The 16,626-nt window shown below is 42.3% G+C and overlaps 1 pseudogene; it reads left to right on the plus strand.

The window, feature by feature from the left end:
• Positions 1–1,615: 1,615 nt before the first annotated feature.
• LOC127697062 (DEP domain-containing protein 7-like) lies at positions 1,616–14,997 on the plus strand (annotated as a pseudogene).
• Positions 14,998–16,626: the final 1,629 nt, after the last annotated feature.

Raw genomic sequence — 16,626 nt, forward strand, 5'->3', positions numbered from 1 at the left:
TTGAATTATAATGTAAACACCTGATATCTAGGATATCCGATATGTGACCTCCAAAGGAGTCGTGACCCACAGGTTGAGAACTAGAGTTTCAGTGGACGGAATTTCTGCTGTCCTCAGGCTGGCACATGGGGAATCATTCAAAGACAAAACGGTAGGTCCGTGACCACTCTATAAACATCTGGAACCGCCAGAGGAACCCTGGGAGCAAGATTACAGGATAATCCTCACCTCTCTTCTCTCTCCTGTGTCTCCTTACTACAGAGGGAAGAGGACTGATAGAGGAGAACCCAGATCTTCCCTGTGTGTCTCCACGGAGACCCCAGAGGGAATCAGAAAAGAAAGGGTCTGGACCTCTAGAAGAACTACGGCAAACTCGCTGAGGTCAGAGCAGCTGGAAGTCGTGTTCTGTCCCTGTAGTTCTGTCTATAGTTGGTCTTGAGAAGTGAATCCAAGACAGGTGTGGTGGTGGACAACTGTAATCCCAACCCTCAGGAGGCTAAGACCAAAGAATTGTGAGCAAACCTACACTATGTATCACGACTCTGTATTGGAAGAAAAGAACAAAAGAGTACAATGTCAAAGAAATGTGAGGGCCAGTGAGATGGCTCCGTGGGTAAAGGCACTTGCTGCCAAGCCTGATAACCTATTTGATACCTTAAACCCTCATGATAGAAAGATAGACTTCTCCAAATTTCAAATGCATACTGGGTATAACTCACAAGTGCGCACACACACACACACAAACACACACACACACACATCAATAAATAGATAAATACATTTAATTTAAAAAATTTTAAAGACATACCTGATTACTTCCTACTTATATTAGGACATATTTTTAATATAATCTTCCAAATGACTCTATAAGTGTGAATATTATAATTAGGTAAGTATATAATTATGTGTATTATTTATGGGATGAAATGTGATGTTTTGATTCATGTAAGTATTATAGAAAGACTCAGCTAAGCTGATGAACACAGCTATCACCTTGTAGGACGGGCCTTACTCTTCCATCTTCTGCCTCTCCCAATCCCTGCTGCTTGTTACAGAGTCTAGATACATACAAACTATAGTCTTTTAGCACATTTGAAACACACAGCACATCCCTGCTGTGTTCACTGAGCAGATTACTAAAACTAGAACTTTACAGACTTTGACTGATATCTTCCCTTTCCCAATCCCTCCCCAGGATAATGTATTTTCTCATTTCACAAATGAGGTGGGGAGGTGGGGAATGAAGGTGAAGAAAAGCTAAATCATGTGTCCATGTCCAAAGGCACCACTGATGCGGAGAAGAGATGAACCTGAGAAGAAATGGTTCCTAGGGCTTTGTTCTCCTGACTCTCCTGTGCCACCTGAAGCAGTGAACCAGGGAAAGGAGAGACTCATCCCTTTGACTGCTGGAGCCTGAATGCTGGGCCCCTGTGCATCACCACACTTCCAAGTACTGTAGCTCCATCAGACCAGATGCCCAGCTCCTGTGACCTCAAGGAATAAATACCCTCTTCTTTAATCTGGGTAGCTATAAGAAGGAATCAGAAAGCAAAATGTAAATCTGAATTCCCTTCTGGTCCAACCAATAAAACAATTAATGATTATTAGAATCAGTATGGAGGTACATAAGTTAAATAATCATAGGTCATAGTAATAAAAGTCACAGACCAAGTGGCAGCCAAAGAGCCCTCAGCTACAACCTCAGATGCTTTGACTGGTTCATTCATTGCTTGTTTGCCTCTGTCTGTCTGTCTGTCTGTCTGTCTGTCTGTCTGTCTGTCTAGCTCTATGTCTATCATATATCTATCAGTCATCTATCAACCATATATTTATCATCTACCTATTTATCATTTATCTATCATCTATCTACCATCTATTTATTCAGTGTATGTATCTCTATGTGAGACACACACACACAGAGAGAGAGAGACAGAGAGAGAGAGAGAGAGAGAGAGAGAGAGAGAGAGAGAGAGAGAGAGAGAGAGATCCTGAGTCCAGAAAAAGGGTATTAGATCCCTTGATACTGGAGTTACAGGAATTTGTGAACCCCTTGTCATAGGGGCTGAGAACCAAACCAGGACATCTGCAAGAGCAACAAGTGTTCTTAACCAAGGAGCCATCTCTCCAACCTTCATTCATCACTTTTTAAACCATGAAGATGCCTATGTTTAAAAAGCTAGGGAAAGTGTGATGGGTAACTCAAAGCTCAAGGCTTCTGACTCGATGTTCAGACTGTACAGGAAGTTCACTGAGATGGACGACAGAGTTGGGGGTTGGGAAGCGCTTGTTGGAGTCACTATGTTATTCTAACTTTCTGATTTTTGCTTTTGCTTTGCATGCTCTTCACAATAGGCTGACTTATAAAAACAGTTTTTTAAACTTTACTAAAGTCTGTGTGTGTGTGTGGCTTCTCTTGAAAAACGGGAAGGAAAAGGTCATATTATCACCACCTGATAACATACTGAGCTCATCTAGGCACTCCATAAAGGCAGTGCCTAGACAGCTGCTCATCTGTGGCAATCACTTAGTCCCTCCTCTGAAGTCCAAATGCTTTGAAACTTTGCCCTTAGTGGACAGACTACAACATCGCTACACTCTGATTTATAGGTAGCCTTTCTATTCTTGTTGACTTGGGAACTATTGAAACTCAAAGGTTTCCTCTTATTTATCTTTAGATTCTTTCCTCCTCCTCCCACCTCAATAGACCCTTAATAAAGTGTCTAGTGTTATATAATAACCTGTAATAGGTTATCCAAAAGGCAGCTTTAATTTTAAAGGGTTTCTGAATGGGCATTGGCTTCTACTGCCATCTACTGACAGAAATTAAAATTATGCCTAGAGCTCATTCTAAACCTAGTCATTCTGGCCTATTTTTAATTCCTTCCTATATTTTAAGATTTCATTTATTATTATTTTTATTTAATTGTTCATTCATTCAACTAGTAAAGCTTGGTATATTTTAGTAGCAGACTTACAAGAACATCAGGGCGGTGTTGGATGGAATGGAAGAAGTTGACCATAAATGAACAAAACAAGGATTTGGGGTGGTGATAGGACAATTCTGTAACTTGATTATGGTGGTAATTCTATAACTATGCCTTTACCAACATTCAAAATAGCATATACTTGGAGGAAATCTTAATTTATACAAAGATAAATATGATTGGAGAAAGTGTAATTGAGCATAATTACATTTACTGAGGTTCCCAACTATTAGACTATTTGGAGGGACTTGAACATTATCAACTAAAATAATCTTGTTTGGATCCAAGTTAGATGCATCGTTTAAGTCATCTGATATCAAATCGAACAGTTTGGAGGACCTGTGTGAAAACCTGAGTCTAAAGCCTGCCAACTCCCCTCACATACATATCTCTACCAGAGTGTCTCCTCAAGTTATCAATGAAATATGGCAAGAGGAGACCATTGGACAGCTGCTGCAATCTTTAAACCTTCCATTTCATGACTCCTTACTCAAACAGCAAGAGGCTATACCTAAATCCCCTCAGTCTAAGAAACAGCCTGACTGGTGGTCAACACCAGTAACTATCTGGATAAAGGAATTCTCAGGCCCTATGGTGATTCTCAGAAAGATGAATGGATCTCTGCAGCCATTGACTGCTTGGAATATCTTCCCAACCAGATGGTTGGGGATATAAGCAGGAATTTTCCTGAGCAACCAGACAGAACAGACTTAGTGAAGGAACTTCTGTTTGATGCTACAAATATTATATTTGTAGCAAATATTATAGTACTAGGGAGCCTCTGCTAAACCATCTGTATGATATTCATAATGGAATAGCAGAACTCCTGGTAAATGGGAAGACTGAAATAGCATTAGAAGCTACTCATCTGTTTCTGAAGTTTCTGGATTTCCAAAATAGGGAAGAATTTAGAAGACTGCTTTACTTCGTGGCTGTTGCAGCAGGTCCTTCTGAATTTAAATTACTGGAAGAAAGTGACAATGTGAAGGAAGTGAAAAGGGTATTCTAAAAAGCTACTATCAACAATTAAAAATTATCCAATGGAAAAACTGATCTTCTTGAACTCTTCTTAATAAATCACCAAAAAGATGTTTTCAAGGTTCCTGGAATTCTACCTAAAATTGTTAGTGTTAAGCTTCTGGCCATACAAAAGGGAAGAGATCCTACTAAAGACATAGGCTATATTTACTGCCAAGAATTGATGAGAGTATTCTAGCAGTAATCCACAATATAAACAAACTCAAAGAAGCAAAACCACATGATCATTTTATTAGATACTGAAAAATCATTTGACAAAGTTCAACATGCCTTCATTTAAAAGTCTTGGAAAGATCAGGAATTCAAGGTCAATACCTAGTATATGCAATATACAGCAAATCAGTAACCAACATCAAACTAAATGGAGAGAAACTTGAAGCAATCCCACTAAAATCAGGGACTAGACAAGGCTTCCCTCTCTATATATATCTATTCAATATAGTACTTGAAGTTCTACCTAGAGCAATTGGACCTCAAAAGCAGGTCCAGGGGATACAAATTGGAAAGGAAGAAGTTGAAATGTCACTATTTGCAGATGATATAATAGTATACTTAAGTGACCCCAAAAACTCCACCAGAGAACTCCTAAATCTGACAAACAACTTCAGCAAAGTCGCTGGATATAAAATTAACTCAAACAAATCAGTAGCCTTCTTATACTCACAGGATAAAGTGGCTGAGAAAGAAATTAGGGAAACAACACCCTTCACAATAGTCACAAACAATATAAAGTATCTTGATGTGACTCTAACCAAACAAGTGAAAGATCTATATGACAAGAACTTCAAGTGTCTCAAGAAATAAATTAAAGAAGACCTCAGAAGGTGGAAAGATCTTCCATGCTAATGGAATGGCAGGATTAATATAGTAAAAATGGCCATCTTGCTAAAAGCAATCTACAGATCCAATGCAATCCCCATCAAAATTCCAACTCAATTCTTCACAGAGTTAGAAAGAGCAATTCTCAAATCCATTTGGAATAACAAAAAAAGAAACCCAGGATATCAAAAACTATTATCAACAATAAAAGAACTTTGAGGGGGGAATCAGCATCCCTGACATCAAGCTGTACAATAGGGCAATAGTGATAAAACTGCATGCCATTGGTACAGGTACAGGCAGATAGATCAATGGAAGAGAATTGAAGACCCAGAAATAAACCCACACAGCTTCAGACACTTGATCTTTGACAAAGGAGCTAAAATCATCCAGGGGGCGGGGAGAAAGACAGCATTTTCAACAAATGGTGCTGGTTTAATTGGTGGTCAACATGTAGAAAAATTCAAATTCATCCATTCTTATCTCCCTGTACAAAGTTCAAGTTCAAATGGATCAAGGACCTCCACATAAAATCAGATACACAAAAGAAGAGAAAGTTGGGAAGAACCTCGAATCCATGGGCACAGGGGGAAAGTTCCTGAACAGAATACCAATGGCTTATGCTCTAAGATCAAGAATGGACAAATGGGACCTCATAAAATTGCAAAGATTCTGTAAGGCAAAGGACACTGTCAATAAGACAAAATGGCAACCAACAGACTGGGAAAAGATCTTTACTAATCCTACATCCGATAAAGGGCTAATAATATCCAATATAAACAAAGAACTCAAGAAGTTAGACTCTAGAGAACCAAATAATGCTGTTAAAAAATGGGGATCAGAGCTAAAAAGAGAATTCACAACTGAGGAAACTCAAAGGGCTGAGAAACAATCTAAAGAAATGCTCAACATCCTTAGTCATCAGGGAAATGCAAATCAAAACAATCCTGAGTTTCCAACATCTCACACCAGTCAGAATGGCTAAGATCAAAAACTTAGGTGACAGCAGATGTTGGCAAAGATGTGGAGAAAGAGGAACACTCCTCTATTGCTCGTTGGATTGCAAGCTGGTACAACCACTCTGGAAATCAGTCTGATGCTTCCTCAGAAAATTGGGCATGATACTACCGGAGGACCCAGCTATACCACTCCTGGGAATATACCCAAGAAGATGCTTCAACATGTAATAAGGACACATGCTCCACTATGTTTATAGCAGACATATTTATAATAGAATCTGGAAAGAGCCCAGATGTCCTTCAACAGAGGAATGGACACAGAAAATGTAGTACATTTACACAATGGAATACTACTCAGCTATTAAGAACAACGACTTCATAACATTCACAGGCAAATGGATGGAACTTGAGAATATCATCCTGAGTGAGGTGAATCAGTCACAAAGGAAAAAACATGGTATGTATTCTCTGATTATTGGATAATAGCCCAAAAGTTCCAAATACCTAAGATTCAATTCACAGGCCATATGAAGTCTAAGAAGAAGGAGGACCAAAATGTGAATGCTTCAGTGCTTTTTAGAAGGAAGAACAAAATGCTCACAAGAGGAAATATGGAGACAAAGTGTGGAGCAGAGACTGAAAGAAAGGCCATCCAGAGACTGCCCCACCTGGGGATCCATCCTGTATACAGCCACCAAACCTGGATGTGATTGTGGATGCCAGCTGGCAGGGAAATGCTTGCTGATGAAAACCTGATATGGCTGTTTCCTGAGAGGCTCTGCCAGATCCTGACAAAGACAAAGGCAGAAGCTCATAGCCAAACATTGGATTGAGCCCAGGGGTCCTTGATGGAGGAGTTGGAGAAGAGGATGAAGGAGCTGAGGGGGTTTGCAGCTCCATGAAGGGAGAAACAGTGTCAACGGGCAAGAGTCCCCAGAGCTCCTGGTGACTGGACCACCAACCAAAGAATACACATGGAGGGACCCATGGTGCTGACCACACTAATACACATAGTTGAATCGCTAAATACCCCAGGAGCAAAAGGACAATGTTCCCACTAAGGATGTGGTGTCTGACTAAGAACCTACATCTCAGCTAAAGGATATCTGGGTATAGCATGGCAGGTGGAAAGGTTTTTGCTGGCCTTTCTCTTGACCCAAAAATGAAGGTAATAAACTAAAGGTGCAGAGATATAAACCTTTGCCAGACCAGAACAGATGTAGAAAAGATTTATTAAAAGAAAACATAAGGAGAGACAGAGATTTAGAGAGAGGGACAGAGACAGAGAGAGACAGACAGAGATAGAAAGAGACAGGGAGAGACAGAAATAGGGATAGAGAGACAGATATACACAGAGAGAAAGAACCCTCCCTCTGAGATAGAATCAGTCCTTTTATAATGGTTCAGAGTTATTACATAGTCTTACCTCTTGTGCCATTTCTGCAATAAATAAGCAGGCATCTCACTATCTCATTACAGAGTAAATGTTACTATATCAGCCGCCTTTCTTCAGTCAGGCTATTGAAGGTAAGGGCGGTGGGTCACTAGTAATGAAGCTCGATATGTTTGTGGCATCACAAGTCATTCAGGTCAATGTCTGAGTCAGGGGCTAATTCTTAAAGATTAGTAATTCTTGCTTTTATTTGGGGCCTTTTTTGACTCTACACTTTATAACCCTTTAGGCAACTCCTGTCTTTGATGTGTCATTCTAAACTCCACAGAAAGGCTTTTGTAATGCTTGTCTCATTCCCAGTAAATATGAAATCACTTTTGGACAAATCTGGGAAGAAAATGCAGATGCAGGCCACAGACATGGAAATCCCAGTCCTGATTGCAAAAGAGGAGAAGGGGGCAAAGGAAACCACACACTGGGAAGATGGAGCACACACAGCTTGGTATCTTCTGCCTGTGGCTTCTCTGTGCTCTGACTGTTGTTTCCCCTGTATCTCATACATCCCCTTTGTGTTCCTGAATCCCTCAAGATGGAGAACTGAGACACAAATGCCTCCTCTGTTTCTCAAGGCCACCTGTGAACAAATATCTCCTTCTAATTTCTGCCTCTTAGGTTCTCCACCAAGCTGTGAGCAATACAACGTTAAACCCCATGATGACAGGAAGAGTGTGCAGAGACACAGGGTAAAGAATCCTAGTGTCTTTCCTCTAAGGGCCATGACCGCATACACTTTCTCCAGAGACAACTACCGGGAACTACTTGGAACCCAAAAGGCCAACGTGATGTTTTTCAACTGGAGGCTTTTGTAATTTCTTTTCACATGGGCAAATCCATGTTTTGTGACCAGCAGAGCTCTCTAAAAGTCTCCCTGACATTAAATCATACCAATCAGCAACCTCACTGTTATCAAATATAAAAAACAGATTTAAATTGCTCCAAATCTCTAGTTTCCATACTTATCAGTTGGCTTCAGACCTTTTCCAGATGGAAGACATCAAAACAGCAATTAATTCCAGGTTGAAGGGCCTGTGGACCCTTCCCATCTTTCTTGGAATTACCACTTAGGAAACAAAGAAGGGTTGTCTCCAAAGCCAGAGCCACCTTATCCCTGACATTCTCAGAAGTGCTCAGATTTGTCCCTGTTCCTTGACTGGCAGGGATGTCATAGATAAGTATTACTTCCAAGTCAGTGGAGGTTTACTACCTTCGTCATGGTTTATGTCAACACAGCATGACCAACTTCCTAAACACAAGGTTTTCTTGGGAGCATCTTTACAGTGGTGCCTACTCCAGGACTGAGGATGTAATAGATTGGTTCTAATGCTACTTGTGTTAATTGGGCTCCCAAAATTACACGGGGAGCCACCCGTCTGCAAGTAAGACACTGAGGGTCCCTTCCCCCAGTTGGCTTTGATTGGTAAAGTTGCCAGCAGCCAATGGCTGAGAAGAGAGACAGAGGTGGGACTTTCAAGTTCCTGGGCAAGGAACACAAAAGAGAGAGGGGAACCACCATTGCCGGGGAAGGAATAAGATGCAGGACTGAGAGCAGAGGAAGACAGAATACCGCCATGTAAGAGCTGGGAAAGAGCGCACCCCCCAATTGTGTCTAGGGTAACAACGATGGAATATAGATTTTAGTAACACCTCAAGCATGTCGGTGGGGAGGCTTTAGCAACATGGAAGTTTGAGAGTGGCCCAATCATTGTGCTGTTTAAGGCATATTAAAATAGAAATGTGCATATGTGTGTGTGTGTGTGTGTGTGTGTGTGTCTGATGTCTGTCTGTCTGTCATTTGAGAATCCAGAGCATTGCAGTGGCTAGTGAGGAATTCAAGCAGCTGCTTCCAGGGAGATAGAAAAGACTATTCAACTACAGCAACGAGGAGCTCAGCTAGCTGTCAATCACCTACCTGCTCAGTAACCCCTGCTCTCCACCTCTTCTCCCCTCAGATTGTCAGACCCACAACTCAGTGTGTTATATGGTATGACTGATTATACTTTTACAAAATTTCCAACCCCAGCAATCAAAGCTGGCTTTCTTACCTAGTGTCAGGAAAATCAACCACTGGCTATCAGTACAGGTTCCTCTCAGATTCCTCCAACTCTGAGTTTCCATTCCTGATGCAGGATCTCAACCCGTGAGCTTGGGACAGTATCCTTTAAAGACTCACACCATTTTTAAGAGGTCCCATTTGTCGATTCATAATCTTAGAGCATAAGCCATTGGTGTTCTGTTCAGGACATTTTCCCCTGTGCCCATGTGTTCAAGGCTCCTCCCCACTTTCTCCTCTGTAAGTTTCAGTGTATCTGGTTTTATGTGGAGATCCTTGATCCACTTGGGCTTGAGCTTTGTAAAAGGAGATAAGAATGGGTTGATTTGCATTCTTCTACATGCTGACCTCCATTTGAACCAGCACCATTTGTTTAAAATACTGTCTTTTTTCCACTGGATGTTTTTAGCTCCTTTGTCAAATATCAAGTGACCATAGGTGTGTGAGTTCATTTCTGGGTCTTCAATTCTGTTCCACTGATATACCTGCCTGTCACTGTACCAATACCATGCAGTTTTTAATCACTCTTGCTCTGTGATACAGCTTGAGGTCAGGGATGGTGATTCTCCTGAAGTTCTCTTATTGCTGAGAATAGTTTTTGCTATCCTGTTTTTTTTGTTGTTGTTGTTGTTACTCCAAATTAATTTGAAAATTGCTCTTTCTAACTCTATGAAGAATTGAGTTGGAATTTTGATAGGGATTGCATTGAATCTGTAGATTGCTTCTGTAAGGCAAAGGATACTGTCAATAGGACAAAACAGCAACCAACAAATTGGGGAAAGACCTTTATCAATCCAATAGAGGGCTAATATCCAATATATGCAAAGAACTCAAGAAGTTGGATTCCAGAGAATAACCCTATTTTAAAATAACCCTATTTAAAAATGGGCTAAACAAAGAATTTTCAACTGAGGAGTATCGAATAGCTGAGAAGCATCTAAAGAAATGTTCAACATCCTTAGTTATTAGGGAAATGCAAATCAAAACAACCCTGAGATTCCACCTCACACCAATCAGAATGGCTAAAATCAAAAACTCAGATGACAACAGATGGTGGTGAAGGTGTGGAGAAAGAGGAACACTCCTCCATTGCTGGTGGGATTGCAAGCTGGTACAACCACTCTGGAAATCAGTTTGGTGGCTCCTCAGAAAAATTGGACATAGCACTACCTGAGGACCCAGCTATACCACTCCTGGGCATATACCCAGAAAATGCTCCGATATGTAATAAGGACACATGCTCTACTATGTTCATAGCAGCCTTATTTATAATAGCCAGAAACTGGAAAGAACCCAGATGTCCTTCAACAGAGGAATGGATACAGAAAATGTGGTATATTTACACAATGCAATACTATTCAGCTATTAAGAGTGATGAATTCATTAAATTATTAGGCAAATGGATGGAACTAGAAAATATCATTCTCAGTGAGGTAACCAAATCACAAAAGAACACACATGGTACGCACTCAATGATAAGTGTATATTAGCCCAAAAGCTCTGAATACCCAAGATACAATTCTCAGACCACATGAAGCTTAAGAAGAAGGAAGACCAAAGTGTGGGTAATTCTGTTCTTCTGAGAAGGGGAACAAAATACTGACAGAAGCAAATATGTAGATAAAGTGTAGAGCATAAACTGAAGGAAAGGCTATCCAGAGACTGTACCACCTGGGGATTCATACCATATACAGTCACTAAACCCTGACACTATCATGGACGTCAAGAAATGCTTGCTGAAAGGAGCCTGATAAGGCTGTCTCCTGAGAGGCCCTGCCAGAGCCTTACAAATACAAAGTTGGATGCTTGCAGCCAACCATTGCACTGAGTGTGGGGTCCCCAATGGAGGAGTTAGAGAAAGGACTGAAGGAGCTGAAGGGTTTGCAACCCCATAGGAAGAACAACAATATCAACCAACCAGACTCCCCCCCCCCAGAGCTCCCAGGAACTAAGCCATCAACCAAGGGGTACACAAGGCTGTATCTGCACTTGTAGCAGAGGACTGCCTTGTCAGGCATCAATAGGAGGGGAAGTCCTTGGTCCTAGGGAGGCTTGATAGATGCCCCATTGTAGGGGAATCGAGGGCGGGGAGGTGAGAGTGGGGTGTGTGGAGGAACACCCTCATAGAAGTAGGGGGAAGGAAGATGGAATAGGGGCTATCCAGGAGGGGAAAACTAGGGAAGGGGATAACATTTGAAATGTAAATAAAGAATATATCCAATAAAAAAGAAAAGAAAAGAAAACTGACGCCAATTGAGCCTGAATAATGCCTACAATTGCCACTAGGTGGCATCAGTGAGCCAGATGTGTGTTAGGTGTTGGAGAAGGAAAAAAAGGAAACTAGAGAAAAGGAATGGAGGTGGTAGTGGATGGAAGGTCAGATGGGTGGGTGAGTAGATAGTTGAGGGGTGAGTGAATGGATCTATGGGTGGATGGATGGGTGTGGTGGTGGATGGGTGGATGGATGGATAGATAGATAGATAGATAGATAGATAGATAGATAGATAGATAGATAGACAGATAAATAGATAGAACAACACTGGCTGCATATCTACCTGTTCTTAACAACCATCTACTGGCTAAGCCCTACCAGCTTGGTAGGGGCAGGGAAAAGATTCCTGCTCCCTGGAATTCCTCCATAAGGCATGCACACATATCCTCCTTATTAAACTTAGAAAAAAAATAAGACATCAAATTATTATAAGACATCAAACATGGGAGATTAAATCATTCACACAAGCCCCTATTCTATGTTTTTCTGCCACATACATCTCAGCTTGTGCCTCACCAGGGCTCTGCTGTGCTCATTTAAGTCACATTTCCATATAACATATTATGCACGACTTCTTTCTTTGCAATGCAAAGGTGCCCAGGAACTGCTCAACTTCCCCACAAACAGATCTACAATTGAAATCCAAATCTGCCTGACTTCAAAACCTTCAGCTATTAAATGACCTATTTTATGTGACGCTTCCGGGAGCGCCTAAAAAGAAAAGAGCCACTTTATCTCAAAAAGGATGCTTCAGCTCCCGTTTCATCCAAAGTTCTTTCCTGGTGAGCGGGAAGGGAGAAAGGCTAGATTTAATCATGCAGCAAGCCAGCACGGGGCTGGGATCTGTAGGTGTGGCAGAGGCATGCCAGGTGAAAGGTTGAGAGAAGGTAGGTGCTGAGTCCTGTGTCTTCAGGACACAGAGATACTGTTTATCTGCTCAGGTTCACAGCTAAGCCCCTCACGCTGACCCCTCGGGCCTGGGTGATGGTTGCTGATGACATCATTTTTTCCTGGAATACTCCATTTGCTTTTGAGGAAGTGCCTTCCCTAAACCCTTAACAAGGTGGTCTGTGTGAATTTACCTCCACCCTCAGATCTTGGAGTTGGATTCACAGCAAAATCGGGACCTGAGAGACAAGGGTGAGTTTGCTGAGGGCTTCTTAGAGGGAACGCGTGTATTAATTTTTTTTACGTTTTGCTGTGTCAAAACACCTGACGAGGACAGACTAAGGAAAGGAAGGTTTGCTTAGCTCATAGTTTGAGGGTCTGTGGAAGAGAAGACAGCAGTGGCAGTAGCAGGCAGCTGGCCATATCTTACTTATGGGAAGCAGACAAAAGTGAATTTTCACGCTTAGTTCTTGTTCCATTTTGTATTCAGTCTGAGACCCCAATCCAGGGGCTTGGGGATAGGAGGAGTCAAACATTTACCATCTCAGCTAACCTGAACTAGGTGCTTCCTCATAGACACGCCCAGAGGTTTGTCTCCTGGGTCATTCTAGATCCTGCTGGAGTGACAGTATTTGCCATCACAAGACACCTCTCCCTCCTACCGGAAGGGAAAGTCCCCTAGCTATAAGGAAATACGGTCCAGGACCACTGTCACTGCTCTGGGGCCAGGCACCCCATGACAGAGCCAAAACCATGATGGTGTAGCCAGAGAAAACAAACAAATCAAAAACTGGAGCCGTGGAGATTCTGGATCACACAGGCCTGAAGTTCACTCAGTGTAGTTCATAATTCCACTGACTTCTTCTTTAAGCTAGCTGAAGTTAGTTTCCATTTCTATTGCTATATATAAGTACCAGCATGGAGAAAAAAAATCAATGCTTAGAAAATTTCTTAAGTCAGACCAATTGTAAAACTAAGGTTTGTCCCAAAAACTCTGGCCTCAGTGTTTTTTTTTTTCTGTTGTCGTTGCTGCTGTTCATTTGTTTCTTCCTCACCAGGATCTCTCCTGCCTCCATCTCCCGAGTTCTGGGAAGTACAGGCATGCACCAGCCTGGCCAGGCTCACCTAAACTAGAAACCACAAATGATTGCTTTCATATCTTTCAAAATAAGGAAGCTTCTTGTTCCCTCTAGCTTTAGCTAGCTGATGCTTAGCCCTTCTCCCCTGGGACTTCTCCTATTTTCTATGGAAACTCCCTTAAGCACCCTTCTTCACAGATCCATGGACCTGCCAAATGGCACTCTAATGGTCTGGGCTCATGAGAATAAACCGCTCTATTGGTTTTCAGGTGTGAACTATCAGGATAACTCAAAACCCAGCACCCAGTCAGGTGACTTCGGTGTTTTTTGGCTGTGCTCAGTAGCAGTCGTTCCTGGAACCCTGGTGACATCACAGAAAATACTGTCTAGTCACTGACATGGCTCAGCACGGCAGTCAGAGCAAACAGGGTGGCAAAGGCCTTGGAACGACACTGTTTACAACACGCTTGCCAAGAGGGTGAGAAGGTGATCACCCAGGGACCACTGCATCATCAAAGCACCGGCTCGGTGCCAATTCAGAACCACTCCCTCTCCTCTCAGAGTCCACGCGGAAAAGACCCAGACAGATCCACCACCTTCCATCACACCCAAGTTGCTCACTGCTTCCGCTAACTTAGCCAAATCCATAGAACAAGTGTGCCCTCAGTAGGATTATGAATGTGATTTCATGAGAGCGGAAGGGAGGGATGATGGGAAAGAAGAGGAACGGAGCAGAGGTGGAACTGGGAAGAGGCACCAAAATATTCACCAATAAAAACCATTAAAAAGACCAAAAGTGTCTTCTCATGAAGTAAAATTAGCAGAGAAAAGAAATCACTTCTTGGACACTGAAGGGCAGAGTCTCGGTTCAGTAAGCTCACTCCCCCAACTTGTTATTCAAGCTTTGTTTTTTTTAAAGTCACCCTGACCTTTTGTCTTTCTTCAAAGCCGCCTCCACTTTGTGGGCCCTCCTGTGGCCTCTGTAGCTAGTGGAGTTTGAAGGGTATACCCCAACAGCTGGGCTTTTGATGTGGGCTGGGCTGCTCTGCTTTCTTCATGGTTTGCAAGCCAGTTTCAACGATGTTTGTTCATCCGACTGATTTTCTGTTTGTTCTTTAGGTCTCCCAGGAGAATGGCAAAACGCGATACGTCTCTGTTGCTTTCTTCCGTCACGTGACAGAAAATCTCAGCTGGAGAGGAGGCGGGAGGAGGCGATGGAGGCACCGGTGGAGGAGGACAGGAGATAATTCTCCAAGTGCCTCCACCATAGCTTATGCCAAGATGGGGGAAAACCTCTGGACTTTAGCTATGGCTCTGAGAGTGAAGTCCAAACGTCTTATCAGGAATTTAATCCTGAGATCAGTGACATTTTTTGCAAAGTGGCTTCGGCATAAAGCCCCACTCCTAGCTGAGGAGCTACTGTCTGCTGGGGAAGATGTGGCCCCTGCAATATAACCTCTGCTCCAGTCTCCAGATTATTGTTGCTTCTAATACAGTCTATGAACTTGTGGGGGGAGGGGAAAGGATGAGGGGGAAGGAGAAAGTGGGGGGAAGAGAAGTGGTAGACTGGAGCAGAATTGATTTTATGCCTGTATAAAATTCTCAGACATTAAGAACTTTATCATTTGGACTATGGTCAGGTCAGACCATCTGAACAATAGTTTTTGTGACAACCATCAGACCAGCCTCGCCTGTGTCTACCAGGGGACCTTCTCTACCGTCCTTGTCTCACGTCTGTCCAGAACCTTCCTCTGCTGAGGTCCTTACTAGTTATATTTGAGATCTGTAGCTCAGGCATCAAGAAACCAAGGAACAAAACATATGCCAACCACTTCTCTACCACAGCTCTCTCCCTTTAACCACTGTGGGACAATTTCCACAAACACAAGATTAAACTTCCTCAGGCAGAATCTCAAGGTTTGGAATAAGAATCTAAAGGTAAACTAGTCAAATGTCTCTTGATGGAATTGCTTCTGTAGCATAAATTTTCACTGCTGTTGATGGAACCCAGTGCCTTCTTTCCAAAGCAAAATGTTCTGTACACAAAGAATTGCTCAAAAATATTTCTTGGGCTAGAAAGAGACTCAGCAGATAAAGGCTCCTGCTGCCTCTCCAGGGGACACAGTTTTGATTGCCCATAGCCACGTGGCAGCTCACAACTGTTTGTAACCCCAGTTCCAGGTAATCTGGTGGCCTCTTTTGGCAGGTACCAGATAGTGGTACATAGTCATGCAGGTAGGCAGAACACTCCTATACATAAAATAAGTGTTTTAAATTAAAACATATTTCTCCCTTGTATTTAAGATAAATCTGACTGTCTGTAATTTACATCTAGGGGCTCCTGGGATCTATGGATGCAAAGCTAGACCCTCTTTTGGAAGAGATGCTGGGCTGTGAAGCCCACCGCAGAGCAGAAGTTCAGCAGACAGGGGGACAAGCTCGTTCTTAGCATACAGTCTGATCTGAAAAAGCACCAAAGGCCATTGGGGTGATAGACACAAAGACATCATCATTCTGAAACAAGTGATTCTAACCAGAATCTTTTCTTTAAGTCACAATGGTCCTGAGAGAACCAGGGAAGTGCTGAGCGCCTGCGTTTCATGCTCTCTAGCAATCTTTGAACTTCTATCAGTGAATACGCTTTCATGTGGAGAACCCATGGAAGACAATAGTCTGCAGATGGAGAAATCCAGCTCTGGGTCATTTCAAGCGCTCACTTTGTAGGTGAAAAGAAGACCAAAGAGAAACGCTACAACAGTCGCTCTTTTGGGCTTCAAAGGAACAGCAAAGACTGGGGTTATCTTTTTAAATACATTTTTTTTATTGGAAGGAGATTAATCATTTACATCTTCTCTTTGTACATTTCTTTTTTGTACATATAACTGGTGCCATTCCTATCCTAGTTTCATTTTCTGTTAATGCAATAAAATGACCCCAAAATAACTCAAAATAGAAAAGCGCTTATGTCAGCTTACACTGCTGCGAAGACTGGGTGGTAACCCTAGGCAAGAACCTGGAGGCAGGAACTGAAGTAGACGGTGTGGAGGAATGCTGCTTGCTGGCTTGCTTCCCACGCTTGCTTAG

This window comes from Apodemus sylvaticus, chromosome 12 (genome assembly GCF_947179515.1).
Source record: "Apodemus sylvaticus chromosome 12, mApoSyl1.1, whole genome shotgun sequence".
Classification (NCBI taxonomy): domain Eukaryota; kingdom Metazoa; phylum Chordata; class Mammalia; order Rodentia; family Muridae; genus Apodemus; species Apodemus sylvaticus.